Source organism: Macrobrachium rosenbergii, chromosome 40 (genome assembly GCF_040412425.1).
Source record: "Macrobrachium rosenbergii isolate ZJJX-2024 chromosome 40, ASM4041242v1, whole genome shotgun sequence".
NCBI classification, from domain to species: Eukaryota; Metazoa; Arthropoda; class Malacostraca; order Decapoda; family Palaemonidae; genus Macrobrachium; species Macrobrachium rosenbergii.
The window spans coordinates 15,377,666-15,392,665 of NC_089780.1; the positions used below are offsets into that span (position 1 = coordinate 15,377,666).

General features: G+C 37.5%; 1 protein-coding gene across 11 annotated transcripts in view; it reads right to left on the minus strand.

Annotated features, from left to right (window-relative positions):
* LOC136826154 (uncharacterized) overlaps positions 1 to 15,000 on the minus strand; it is a 61,220-nt gene that overhangs the window by 22,535 nt on the left and 23,685 nt on the right. The window contains exon 1 of one of the 11 annotated variants that reach the window (XM_067083182.1): positions 8,830 to 9,838. The exons of 8 other annotated variants lie outside the window; for them this stretch is intronic. The gene's annotated coding sequence lies outside the window, so the exon portion shown is untranslated. Of the gene's footprint in view, positions 1 to 1,562; positions 3,007 to 8,735; positions 9,839 to 15,000 lie in introns of those variants that run through there. 2 more of the 11 variants (XM_067083183.1, XM_067083184.1) reach the window with 2 other exon arrangements.

The window sequence follows — 15,000 nt, forward strand, 5'->3', positions numbered from 1 at the left end:
CACAAAAATCTCATAATCACATCTAGTGATTCATGTGATTATGAGATTTTTATGGATTAAAGCTATTTATAAGACGCGTCTTCATGTTTTTATGATGATTTTCTACGTGTGAAATGTAACTTAGAAGTGTTTTGAATTGCTGTCGTTACTTTAATTAATTACAAGATGAAAAGCTACTGTAGTGAAGAACTCCACAATGGTGTAATTGTGAATATATATTGAAAAATCTATACAAAGCTCTTTGTATATAATTTTAATATATATTTGCAATACACCATTGTGGATTTCTTCAACATTCTAGTCACTAGATTATTATTGTTATTAAAATAGTTTAATAGACCACCGGCTGACTAATCAGCTCTTATAGGCTAGTCACTAGAATGTTGAAGAAATCCACAATGGTGTAATTGTAAATATAAATATTAAAATCATATACAAAGAGCTTTGTGTAGATTTTTCAAAATAAATTTACAATGACACAACCGTGGAGTTCTTCACTACAGTAGCTTTTAATCTTGTTATTAATTAAAGTGACGACAGCAATTCATAACACATCCGAGTTACATTTCACTCGTAGAAAATCATCAGAAAACATGAAGAAGACGCGTCTTATAAATAGCTTTAATCCATAAAAATCTCATAATCACATGAATCAGAGTCACCAGATGTGATTATGTGATATTTATGGATTAGAGCTATTTGTAAGACGTGTCTTCTTGATGTTTTTCTGATGATTTTCTGCGTGTGAAATTTACCTCAGAAGTGTTTTAAATTGCTGTTATTATTTTCTTCTTCCCGTTAGGGACTTTTCTCATCCAATCCTTCAGGGGGAATAATTCTAAGCTCCTCATGTAAAGGATGTTAGGATGGGAGCCTAAGGCCCTTACCTAGCCAAGGCTACAGAGAGAGGAAAGATTGTAATTAATTAAAGTGACGACAGGGATTCCAAGGGTAGTGACCCAGTTGAGGAACTCGGGCATTGTGCCCAAGATAGTGGCGTATATGCTTGATGATTAGACATGTGGTAATTATGCAAATTGCAAGCAATTTAAATAAAAATAAAGGAAGGAAAGAATATAGGGAAAGTAAGAAGAGGTTGCATTTATGGAGTATATGCAAAGGGGGGGGGGTCCCATTTACAGTTCGTAATTGAAAATTTGAATGTTAGGAGAAACAGCTCTGATTGCATGTATATATATATATATATATATATATATATATATATATATATATATATATATATATATATATTTATATATATATATATATATATATATATATATATATATATATATATATATATATATATATATTTATATATAGGTGTGGGTTTGCAGTATTTTCTCAATCCCGTAAGTGCACCCATTAGTGTTTTACCACATTATTGGCTCACAAGGAACATATTAGCATATAACCTATAAAAAAAACATATGCGTAATGCTCATTAACCTTTATAAGCTCATAATGTTTAGCCTAGACTTCGCCGTTTCCACGATACTCACTTGAGCAGGTACCTTAAGAATCCACTCATTTGAAAAAAAAAAAAAAAAGTATTTAGTTACCTGATAGGAACCGCCGTGTGGAGGCCCCTGAATCTAATGATTGCAGGCAGTGTGGACTCCTGTGTAAAGGTAAATTAAGATTCCGTTCCATCGTGAGAACTCGAGGCTTGCTGTACGGAGGTTCTTCAGATTATGCCTGGGTGTTCGTCAACTCTAGAACTCCTTTCCACAATTGTGTGACATCCTTTTCTTATTTCCTATGGATAGATGCAAGGCGTTCGTTACCTAAAAAGACTGCAGAACCTTCACATGCCCAAAAACCAGAGTTGAGTGATACCCTCCACGCAGTTGCTACAGCCTTATAACACCTTAGTGGAGTTTGGCTTGATTGGTGCATTGTGGGTATCTCACGCAAGAGCCCTCTGGTCTAGTGCCTTCCATTTGCTTTTGTGTTTTCACTTGATGGCTGACGATGGCGTGACCAATAACTTCAGAGCAGACTGCTGCGGGAGTTTGCTGAAGCAGCCGTGCGTGCCAAGGCAAATGATGAGTCATAAGTTTTTCATTGTGCTTGCGTGGAAAGCTGTCAGGCAATATAGGGCGCCAAGAGTTAGCCAAGGACTTCCCAGTAATCAAAGGCAGCAGCTAAGTGCTCCATTACGAAAGTAAAGAAATCAGTTTTGCCTCAAGATTTGGCAGTTGTGTGAGGTCTTTGGTGCCACCGGCGACTCCTACACACCTTCAATTTACAATCTTAATTTTCTTGATTGCTTGGTCCTTTTTTTTTTTTTTTTTTTTAGCAAAACGATGTTTTAAGGCATTTGGGTCATTTTCAAATTTGTCACGGAATGTGAATATTAAAGTGTAAAGGTCGAGCAATTAATTCAAGAGGCAAATATTAAGGGGCCACTGAGAGGAAAGGTAGTTAAGAGTTCATAAGCTTACATAAACCAAGGTTAAAAAAAAAATAACTGCTCAACTGGTGTAAAATAGTCTCCAAATATTTGAGCAAGGAGCAAATTCAATCCTGCATTCTATTGAGTTACTGACGTCTCCTGAATTTCAGGTGTATTGGTTTTATTTTCTATTATGTTTATTTATTTTTCACATTTTCCTGTAACTTATATCTCCCTTTGGAGCGCTCTTGGATTTATAGTCTGTTGACTCTGTTCATAAGGGTTTTCAGCTGAGGAATGATTTAAAGAAAGGAAAATCTTGGCCGCTCATTGGATGACAAGACTCGATTCTGACCCAATCATTCATAATTTTGATCATAATTTCTGTAATTCTGCTCTTATTTGTCAATTATTTCAGCTGGTTTATATATAAAGTGCACTACTACTACCTTGTAGTACTGTGGACACCGAAAAATCTTAATTCCCAGCCCACTCCACATCTAATTCTCTTTCCATATGATTCATATCACTCACTGAAGGAGAATAATGGGGTCGTGAGGTACAACACCAGCAGGAAAGGTGTGTCTCTTATCAAGATTTCTGTCGTCGGACCCTGAAAGGGACAATGGGACAATTTACTTCTTGCCATGGGTGTAGTCACGTGATTTGGTTTGTCCACGTGGCATACATACATACATACATACATACATACATACACACACACATATATATATATATATATATATATATATATATATATATATATATATATATATATATATATATATATATATATATATATATTGATATATATTGTGAGGTCCCTGACTTATATATGTTAATGAAATCATCATCCGTGGCCCATGATAATCATCGCCCATTTGACCTTTTGCACTTTCTCATTTCCATTTTTTAATTATAAAAATTCTGTCAAGGCAGAATTGTTGTCCCCTTCTCTGTGTTTCAGCAGCTCATTTACAAGAGCAAAAAGAAACCCACACCTGCAGTGATAATGTGGCATCTGAAAATTAGGAGTGGTGCCGAGTTTGGCGCCATTGCCACCCACGATCTTCTGATGGTCATTTTCAGTGCCCTGCTAACTTCTACTGTTAATGACCTAGGGCCACAACAACAAGACAACGATAAAACCTGCTGCAGGCTGTCTTGAGGGTAGTATTCACAGAGTCCTGACCAATGAAATCCTTGAGTCTGTGGCAGGCCTACCATCCTGAATCTGACAATTTGACCAGTGAGAGCCCTGATCTTTTTGAGGCCTTCCTTGAGGATCCTCACATAGGCCTAGCTGGAGGAAATTTGTGGAGGAAAAGTTAGTTGGCTGGAACAAGAGCTAACAGAAGCAGCGGTTGAAGATAACTGGGTCACAGCCATACTCGTATGGTGACCAGCAGTGATTCAAGTATGACAGACTGATGCTTAAAGGCCTTTTTATAACAGGATTGTTGTTTTTTAAAGACAACAACTCTATAATCACAACTGGTTAAAGTGAGAGTTTAAGTGTCTCTCTCTACTTGTTATTTGGGGTTATTGCTCCTGATCTTGTCATAAAGGAATTGTATGACCTTGTTGAATTACAAGTGTTTTGTACCGGTGAAATACCAAGAGTTAAATATACTCTAGGGATGCAAATGAGTTGGTTATGTGTTGTGTTGATGTCATGTAATTTGCTTGTCTTTGTATTATTGCCCACTCTTTGTTCCAGAGATAAATATCATTGAATTGTATCACTTATAAGAGTAACTAGTATTATTCAGATAATGAGTAGCAAGATGGAAAGTAAGCTCTTACCATATCTTAATTTGAGGTAAAATGTTTCTCCTTCATCATCATATATTCAAGTACTGTGGTATCAAGTTTGATATTTCACGTACTGGTCTAATTGAGGGGAGTGCCCGAGTGATTGAGATGCATGCAAGGACTAATCTGAATTCTTTACTTGCATGGTAATTGTAACTGTGAATTTATAGTTCCGATAGAGAGTTCATTTTGCCGTGTCTTAAAAGAATTTTATTCATTTTACATTCATGTTTAGTCCTACAGATGGACTTGTAACTGTAGGTGCACTAGAGTTAATTACAGTTCTTCAGTGCTTGGGAGCCTTTTGTGCTGTTCAAGACATTTTCATGACACTTGGATGGTTTAATCCTACAGTAGTTATTTAGTAAGTGTTAGGTGTCAAACTGTAAAGTAGCCTATTGTCTTCAGTTGCTGTAGTGAGTCATGTAAAAGAGCCCTATTTTACTTGTCATGCTGAATTAGTATCCATTCTTATTGGGGACGCATGAACTTAATTCCAGTAATTTTTCACTTGTGATGGTACAGTCTTTAAATACCATTCCTTGACTGGTTGTTTCTCAGTGCCTATAGAAAAAATTAGCTTATTGTGAAGTTGTTTTAGTTTTCCACTCGTTAAACACAATGGGAATGGCCCTGGTATACATAGTATATAACTTAGTTGCAGGAGTCTAAATATCAGACTTCATTTACAGCTTTTTAAGCAACTGTTAGAAGTGATTTGGTAGATGGAATTCATAGCAAGCTTAGACCTTCCCTGTCAAATGTTCCACACGATTGTGGCCTTGGTCCCTCCCTATTTTTGGGTGCTACTAGTGTTATGATCACTGGCTTTAAAAGTAAGATATTACAAGATGCAGATGATTTAAGTCTGTTATATTAAGTTACTTCCCAAATGGCAAATAAAGCTGCTGCTAATGTTGAAATAGATCTGAAGCAAATCAGCAGTTGGTTTAGTCACTGAGATGTATGGCAGAACTTTAGGAAAAACTAAGATCTTATTCACTAGCTGGTGTCAACCTGTGCCTCGTTCTCTGATTTGCTGCACATAGGTAACACTGTACTTGATGAGTTAGTACCACTGACTTCTTGCTTAAAACGAACCTAGCTTTCAAAACTGAGCCAGTAAGTAATTCTGAATACCGACCCGATAACAGTAAACAATCCAGAACGCACATGAAAGTTCAATACTTCAAGTGAATCGTTCCACCTGCTGAGACACCCACTCATCTGAGAAATCATTGATGACAGGCATTGCCAAAGAGTGTTTCAAGCACCCCTTCGGCCCCATAGCTGTACCCACTATTTAGCCTTTTACTTTACCTCCATTCCCATTTCCTCAGTTCCATCTTGCTGTTTAACCTTTCTGACTATTACTTCATAATGCAGCCGTTGGGTTTTCTCCCAGTTCCAACCTTTAGGTCTTTGTGCTTAACTTTCTGGATCTGTCTTCCAGTCCAACCACTCTTAACTCCTTTTCAGTGTCTTAGCTCTTAATGGCCGAAATTGCCCCCATCGCATGGCTTGTCAACTTAAAGTTCATTAAATCAGTAATTAATAACTGACTACTAACTTTTCCTCTGCTCACGGAATGAAAATAAGGTTTAAATTGAGGTTATTTGGTGCTGAAGACTTACCCACAGCTCTAAGGTTTCGACTGACTCGTGATGAAAGGTTTAGAATTGCCACGTTATAATGTGATTTAAAATTTACTGTTCTAACGGCGATGGACTTTAATGGAGCCCGCGGATGATATTTGTAAGGTGAATTGTGCTTAAGTGGACGGTTTCATGCCGATCATCCCAGTAGGGGGTAGTGTGCCGGCAGTGCACCTCACACGTTGCACTGTAGGCGTTATTGAAGATTCTTTGCAGCTTCTCTTCGGCCCTTGCTGCAACCCCTTTCATTCCTTTTACTATACCTCTATTCATATTCTCTCTCGTCCATCTTGCTATCCACCCTCTCTCAATGCTTGTTTCATTTTGCAACTGCGAGGTTTCCCTCCTGTTCCACCTTTCAAACCTCTCTACTCTCAATTTCCCTTTCAGCGCTGAATGACCTCTTAGGTCCCAGTGCTTGGCCTTTGGCCCAAATTCTATACTCCATTCCATTCCTTGCCGATCACGACAGGAAACGAGCCTAAAGTAATTTGCTCCATTTTTCATGCGCGGGAATGAATCCGTCCACGAAAAGACTGCTATGACAATGCATGAACAGAAACTGGTCTTTTCAGAGCGAAGTCGACATGACATTCGTCACCATTAACGACGAGATTCATGTGATGTACTAAATTACGATGCACAGTTGCACTGAATGAACATGCTCAGTTGCAATAAATCTTGCGCTTTGATAGGATACAAAACCATGTACCCAAATCAACATCAACTCCGGGTGATTTATTCTGTCCATTTAAGGTGCTGACTCAGAAGCTGTCGCCATTATTTTTAACAATTTAATCGGCACGTGTCTAGTATCAGAACATCAATTTTACCGAAAAAAGTTGAAGTAGAAATTTATTAAGGAATATTTTAAATGTTTGTACTATGAAATTCCGTGCATTTTTGGAATATAGAACAGTGAGTTTTTTTTTCTATATACCTTCGACCAGACCGTTCAATCTCAGTTGCCGAGAATTTTAAAGAAAAAAGAAAGCAAATTATTGTTTTTGTGAAGGTCATTGATTGACGGCCATTGTCGTTACGAACCCTAGACCTAAAGGGTAAATGAAAATAAGGAAAGGAATGTATAAGAAAGAGAAGTAAATTATTTGCGTGTCGAGGGTGGAATATTAAAATTATTAGACGGGAATCCATAATAGAATTTGAAGGTCTGTATGTTTTAAGGAAAAATTGTTAACGAGTTTATTAACTCGGTGTCAGTGACCTAGATGTTGTGACGCCAGTTTTAGTAACCACAGATCAATCAGCCAGTCCCTTGGGGAGTTAGTGCTGTGCGCGCTTCTCACGTGGTGAACTGTAGGCATTGCTAAAGGGTGTCTGCATCGGCTATTAAACAGTTGGATAATATATATATATATATATATATATATATATATATATATATATATATATATATATTATATATACATATATATTATATATACATATATGTAATATATATATATGTATGTATATATGTACATGAAATTTTTATCACCGATCCATTTGTCACTTATAAATTCCCCTTCGGTGATAATTCCCCATCGGGGATATTTCCGAAATAGCTTGAATTTGATATTAAACAAAATTTGTAGCTTCATGATTATATATGTATATATACATACATCCATCACACATATATATATACCCACAAATATTAAGATGCAGATGTCGTTTAACACCCAATTCGCTCTACCTCGGAAATGATAATACCGAAGGGAGATTATAATTGATAAGTGGTTCGTCACACGTATCAATTATAACTCCCCTTCGGTATCATTATTTCCGAGGTAGAGCGAATTGGGTGTTAAACGACATTTGTAGCTAAATGTCTGTGAGTATAAAAAATGTCACAGTGATGTGATAAAAAAAAAGAAATATATACATATATATATATATTATTTATATATATATGTATATGTATTATATGTAATATATATACACACACACAAAGTACAAAAATACATTGCACTGTCGTCTCGAGAATAAAAAACTTTATGCCAAACAATTTACGTTCTAGTATGAATAATTGCAGCAAGTTCGCTGTATCCAACTGACATACGTCCGAAGAAAACACGTATGAATCTTAGATGCAACAAACTCCCCTACTACCAATTCCAAACCATAAACAGAACTTGAATAACTTAATCACTCTTCTTATTGCAAATATTCTTTCCTTACTTTTTTTTTGTTTCTTAGTCTGTATATAAGAGAATATGTAAAAAATAGAGTTATGATAAAAAGTTCGCGTTCTCTATCCGTCAAGTTGGCCAAAACTTCCACAAGGTCGTAAATGACAGCGAATGAATTATTCATCAGGCTACCTGTCTGGTGGAAGAGCTTATTGTGGCCCGGGAATTCTGTGAAATAGCCAAAATATGTTGAGCTGCCATGTGGCTATGTGGTTCATTGTATGTGCTACGTGACTCTGTGACCCTTAAGCTCTTTGATTCTGTTGAAAGTGAATAGTAGCAGAACTTGGAATATATTAGATTTGATTGAATAGTCTGGGAGTTCAGTTGTGGGTGAGAGATGGGAGTGAATGAACTGTTTACAAAGGATGGCTGGCATGCTCGTATCTTTACGGCTTGATAGAAAAAAAATCCACGAATAGCTTTTTTTATTTTTATTATTTTTTTTTTTGTCGTGGAATTGCTACGCTTTATTAGAAGCTTGGGAAGAAAAGAATGATATAAAGCATGTGCAACATTGCTAAAAAGAAAGAAAAAAAATTGCAAAAGAGACTGTCGTTCAAATGGACAGCATAATTTAAATATTTAGAGCAAGCTTTGTATGAAGAATTGTCCTTAATACTCGAGATTTCGTTAAAAAACACCCAGTCCGGGTTGTTGGTGCTGTCAGTGTACCTCGCGTGGTGCACTGTAGGCATTGCTAGAAGGGCGTTTGCAGCGTTCATTCGGCCCCCCCTAACTGCATCCACTTTTCAGCCTTTTACTTTACCTCCATTCCGTCTTCCCTTCTTCAGTTTCGCTGTCCAACCTCTCGAAATGTTACTTCATAGTGTAGCCACGGTGTTTTCTCCCAGTTCCACTTATAAATCCTTGTACTTCATGTCCTTTATCTTCTGGATTTCTTTATCGTGCTATTCAACCGCTCCAACTTCATATTTTCACCGTGTTAAGCGCCGAATGACCGGAAATGCCCCAGTGCTTGGCTTGACAGCCTAAATTTCATAAATCAGTCACTTGATATATTCTTCATGAAAACTGTAAATGTATGTGTCACTTATGCAAACGTATAACCGCAAATAATAATTTCCGGAAGCTGTGACGGCTGTGACGCCAGTTTTAGTAGCCATAATCAATCAGTCAGTTATTTCCCGAAACTGCGTTCATAAAATAAGAATAATCTTGGGTAAAAATGACAGGAAAACAACGATTACAGTACTCGCTACGTTTGCACGCGGAAAACTCTGAGAAAAAAACATCTTGCTGACGTAGGCACACGAATGAAAACTGCTTTTAAGACTGCCAAGGAGAACTGTCACTCAGCTGTCAGTTCGAAACCGTTGAACTGTCCTGCAAAATGTTTATGGCCCCTTATGCAACCCGAAACTAAAACATTATGCTGAATGAACCAAACACTGGCGTGTTTACAAAACGAGGGTATAAAATTCCCCCCCGATTGTTTTGAAGATTAAACGGAGTGACTTGTGCGGGCATGGTTTGTTTTGTCTGCCGTACCTACTCCTCTCGGCAATTTTTTCCTGATGACTAAACCAACCTTTTTTTTTTCTAACGCCGTTATTATGAATATTTGCTAAGTACACAAGGAGGTGCCGAGTCATAATTGTTGTCGATGTTATGAAGAATTCAAAAAGTATTATCGTAATTGCAGTGGTCTTCACATCAGTCATTCTTGGTACTTTAATATTCTCTCTCTCTCTCTCTCTCTCTCTCTCTCTCTCTCTCTCTCTCTCTCTCTCTCTCTGTAATATGGTTAAAAATTAAAAATGATTTTCCTAATAGCAGTGGCCTTAACATCAGTCATTCTTGGCACTTTAATATTCTCTCTCTCTCTCTCTCTCTCTCTCTCTCTCTCTCTCTCTCTCTCTCTCTCTCTCTCTCTCTCTCTCTCCTGGAGTTACGTTACCACTGACGTCATTTTACGTTAATCCATGAGAACGAGTGAATGTTTTACCATCGAACTGGCTTACCATTGTAAGACTGCTGAGTAAGCTAAAATGTAGCATAAACAAACCAAGCAGTTTCCATTATAAATCGTAAGAAATCTTTTAAAGAAAATCCTCAGTGTTAGAATCAACACGCCAAGCGCTCTGTTGCCATTTCGGACTCTTGTGTTTGGTAAACATTTCCTTCATGCTTTGGAGAAAGGAGGCAGAACAATGACTTCTGCTATCGTGGCAAAATGTGGCCCCCCCAGTGACCCCCCCCCCAACTGAAGGGAGTTTAGAACCTACTGCCGGTTTTAGGTAGAACTCTGAAAGGAAGAGGGGGGGATCAGATTTTGACAAATAATTTTAGGTTTTAATTTTTTGCGTTCAGTGGAATATAAGTGTATATGGTACACAGATGAAACTGGAAATACATAAAAGCAGACTCTAAAACATGCACACAAAGAGGGAGGTAGGGACAAGTTTGTGAAATCTAACAAAACAAAAACTCGACATACTTTCATTACTACAAAGAGAGATTATGTCTCTTAAGGTTTATGGAGACTCAACCATTCTGAGCTCCATTTCGTTCTAACTTCTCTCTGCAGTTAAAGACTGAAAGGGAGTACCGCCTTCAATAAAATGGTCGTAATATTCTTCAGCGTGTAGACGAATGTCTCTTAGCGAAGGTTTGGCTAGAAGAGTTGTCGGCTAGCACTCAATAGGCCCGAGTTCGAGTCTCCGGCCGGCTAATGAAGAATTAGAGGAATTTATTTCTGGTGATAGAAATTCATTTCTCGCTATAATGTGGCTCGGATTCTACAATAAGCTGTAGGTCCCGGTGCTAGGTAACCAATTGGTTCTTAGCCACGTAAAATAAGTCTGAGCCTTCGGGCCAGCCCTAGGAGAGCTGTTAATCAGCTCAGTGGTCTGGTAGAACTAAGGTATACGTACTTAACTTTTTGGCCTATTCGTCCTAATTGATCTCCCAGCATGCTCGAAGATGCGAGCCCCTAACTGCCTCTTTGGTTGTCCCATATACACCGCATTACAGCATGACACTTGTATTTGTGAACAGTAGAAGACTGCAGCCTTGAACTCTTAAGGAGCTTTACAATGTGGACGTCGGTTTTAAAATTACTCTGATGTTTATTGGAGAGTAAAACTCCTTCAGTTACTGTGCCCGTTTTTCCTTTAGATTACACACCTCTTGCCAACAAACGAAGTAGGAAAATATGTAACCGCTCTGTTAGACCGTGCCCTTGTAGCTATTGGAAATAAAACTTCGAATTCTCCTCTCATGTACGTATCTACATTTGTTGTTATAAAACTACTGAGGTCTGGACACTTCGGCCATATGTTGAAGGTTCTTGCGGTTAAGGTAGTAACAAAATTGCTTTTGACCTGAGCAGGAACAAAGGATGAGAATTCGGCGGCCAAAGTTGGTCTCGTGAAAACGGATGTGACGAAACTATTCTCATTATGGCCCATGAGAATGAAGATGTTTCATCGCCAGCGGAGGAGAGGCCTGTTTGCCATTTAGGAGAACTAATGCGTATAGACTTCAATTATTTATTTATTTACTTTGTTTATTTATTTGGCATTCCTTGGTAATTGAGAACCAAGAGCTTTCGTGTGTGTGTGTGTTTTTCTTACACGCTCATGCATTCGGCTCTGTGGAAGCTTGCAAGTTAATTTAAATTTAGGCCTATCCCTTGAGATGTGTACACATTTGATAATACTGTAGTGATTACGAAAGCATTGAGGAACCCCAAACTTCTCTCCCCACCGTCTGCCACCCAAAGAGGGTCCATTGTCCCAAAACCTCTCTCTCGCTCTCTCTCTCTCTCTCTCTCTCTCTCTCTCTCTCTCTCTCTCTCTCTCTCTCTCTCTCTCTCTTCGAATATTTTTTGTTATTCTTTGTATGTTTTCATGAAACATCTAGTAGACTCTAGATGATGCAATTTCGGTAAAATATTACAGTTCGGCCTCTAGATGGTTAAGCAGACTTCAACAACAGTGTTTCTCCTTTTCCACTATACAGTGGTTTAATTCTCTCTCTCTCTCTCTCTCTCTCTCTCTCTCTCTCTCTCTCTCTCTCTCTCTCTCTCATTTTAAGCTGCTACCCATAAGAAACTGAAGATTGCTCGAAAAGATGCAACAGTAACACGGAATCACCAAAATATCTCGTACGTAAACCAGTGCATTATGTTAGTGTATGCTCCAACCTTAACCTGACCCCGTAGGGGGGGTAGTGCCATCAGCGCACCTCATGCGGTGCACTGTAGGCATTAAAGATTCTTTGCAGCGTCCCTTCGGCCCCTAGCTGCAACTCCTTTCATTCCTTTAACTGTACCTCCTTTAATATTCTCCCTTTCTTCTGACTTTCCACCCTCTCTAACACTTGCCTCACAGTGCAACTGCGAGGTTTTCCTCCTGTTACACCTTTCAAGCCTTCTTACTCTCAGTTTCCCTTTCAGCGCTGAGTGACCCCATACGTCCCAGCGCTTGGCCTTGGCCTAAATTCTACATTCTATTCTGTTCTATTTTAATCTTAACCTGAAAACACCTTGACCACAACCCCAGCTGTACAGTCTTTGATAAAACTGGATTTGAGTGATGTGTAAAGTTCTTGCAGAGTGCTTGCTTCAATGCTTGTAGTCCGGTGCATGCCCTTGCATGGAATTTCAGCAAATATTACATATATATAATATTTACGAAACCGTGATAAGAATTTTAGGTAAAGATTGTCCTCTGTGGCACTGTTCTCGAAGCAGTTTTGGTTATAGTGAAGGATAAGGCAAGGCATCCTTGATTCTGTCACAGCAAATACAAGGCTGGTATTTTAAGGCGTTCTCTTGTAGGAAAGAATTTGGTGGACGGGAGAATTTCAACCTTTTACAATAAGAAAATGTTTTGTTACATGAATTGCATCATTGCATTGAATCATTTGGTTTTTGCTGAATTCAGTGGTACTCATGGTCTCAATGCTTGCTACTAAAGTATTTTTGAACCTGATACACACACACACACACACACATACACACACACACACACACATATATATATATATATATATATATATATATATATATATATATATATATATATATATATATATATATATATATTAGATGTGTGAGGAACATGTATATCTCATATATTAGATGAGATCTCAGAGAAGAACATGTATGATCTCATAAACATAAGAACTTACAGAGAAGATATATATAATATATATATATATATATATATATATATATATATTTATATATATAAAATAGCAAGTCACACCTCTTCTCCAAGATTATCTAGCTTCATTCGCTGTCCAAACATAAAAGACACATTGAAAAACAACAGAACCGTATAGTAATAAATAGCAAAAAAGCCCAAATTATATTCGTCGGGTATCGGAATAAAAATACGCCCGGTAATAGAGTGCCACGCCTTTATTTGTCGTGGGCGGCGCCGATGAATATCAAGCGAATGTTGACGCTCAGAAAATTTACGACGGAAACCAACGTTAAAAGCCTTCTTAACCTTCATTGTGTTCGTTCAATGATGACGAAATAGATCACTTTGTTCCTTTTATAAGAAAGTTAGAGTGAGGGTGGGAGGGGTGTGGTGGGGGATGGTTAAGTGTGAAAAGTATGCGATGAAGTATGCAAGCAAGTGTGTCTTGTGTAAATGATAAATGGACTGATAAGAGTAAAAGCAAATGGGATATTCTATTTATAGAATTTATGCACAAAGGGAGTAATTGCATTGAGAACCACTACACGCAACGGTCAACTTATTTTCTCGTCACAGACCATGACGAGCTTATCAATAATGTAAGGAGGGAGAGAGAGAGAGAGAGAGAGAGAGAGAGAGAGAGAGAGAGAGAGAGAGAGAGAGAGAGAGAGAGAGAGAGGGTGGGGGTTGGGGTTCATAGGTATGCTAAGGGAGAGGTTAGGGAGCAGACCCAGGTGAGACTTCTGTTATTACTTCTCTGTTCCTGTGGATTAAATAACATTATATATATATATATATATATATATATATATATATATATATATATATATATATATATATATATATATATATATATATATATATATATATATATATATATATATATTTATGTGTGTATAGATACATTATATATATAAATATTTATATATATATATATATATATATATATATATATATATATATATATATATATATATATAAATTTATATATATATTATGTATACACATATTCACTATATATTCAGCATTGAGCCTTTTCCACCCCAAGAAAGAGTGGCTCCAAAGAAAGAAACAAGGTCAGTGCACATTTATACTTTTTACTGGTGAATCATGGATGAAGCCCATGTGCGGTAAAACTACAAAATCAGTCACTTCTTCTGCCGTCAGTGAAGATTCATCAGCAGTGTGTTCAATCTCCTGCACACACTGCTCCACTCACCTCCTTCATGCTCGCATTTATTACGCTTCCTGTTTATTGAGGCCCTTCCTTTCCAGTATGTCTTTAGCCCCATGTATCCAACCCTTCAAGTGGTATCAAACTTTAAGAGCATCTAGCCAACAATTGTTTCATTGACTCCCACAAACAAGTATCACTAAATTAGTTTAAAATAGTGACAGGAATTAATTCATCCAAGTTCTTGCTTGTGCGTATCACTGTAATGAAAAATGTACTTCTGGCTGTTTAACATACTGTGTTATACACTTTTTACCAGTCTATCATCCATTCTTTCCATGTAATGGAACATCTCAAAATAATCTTGATGTTCCCTCTTATGTTCCCTTTTACTACTCTAACCTTTTTAATATTACATTTACATATATTCACATTTCTTACCCTCAAGTTGTTATTGTCTCGTATACTACTAAAACAGTTAATCTCATTAGCTTCAACTATTTTTTTCTATTTGCACTCAACAGCCACCCTTCACTTCCATAAAGGAGAGTTAGCTCAACAGTCCCTCCTCACAATCCCATCTGCGCTT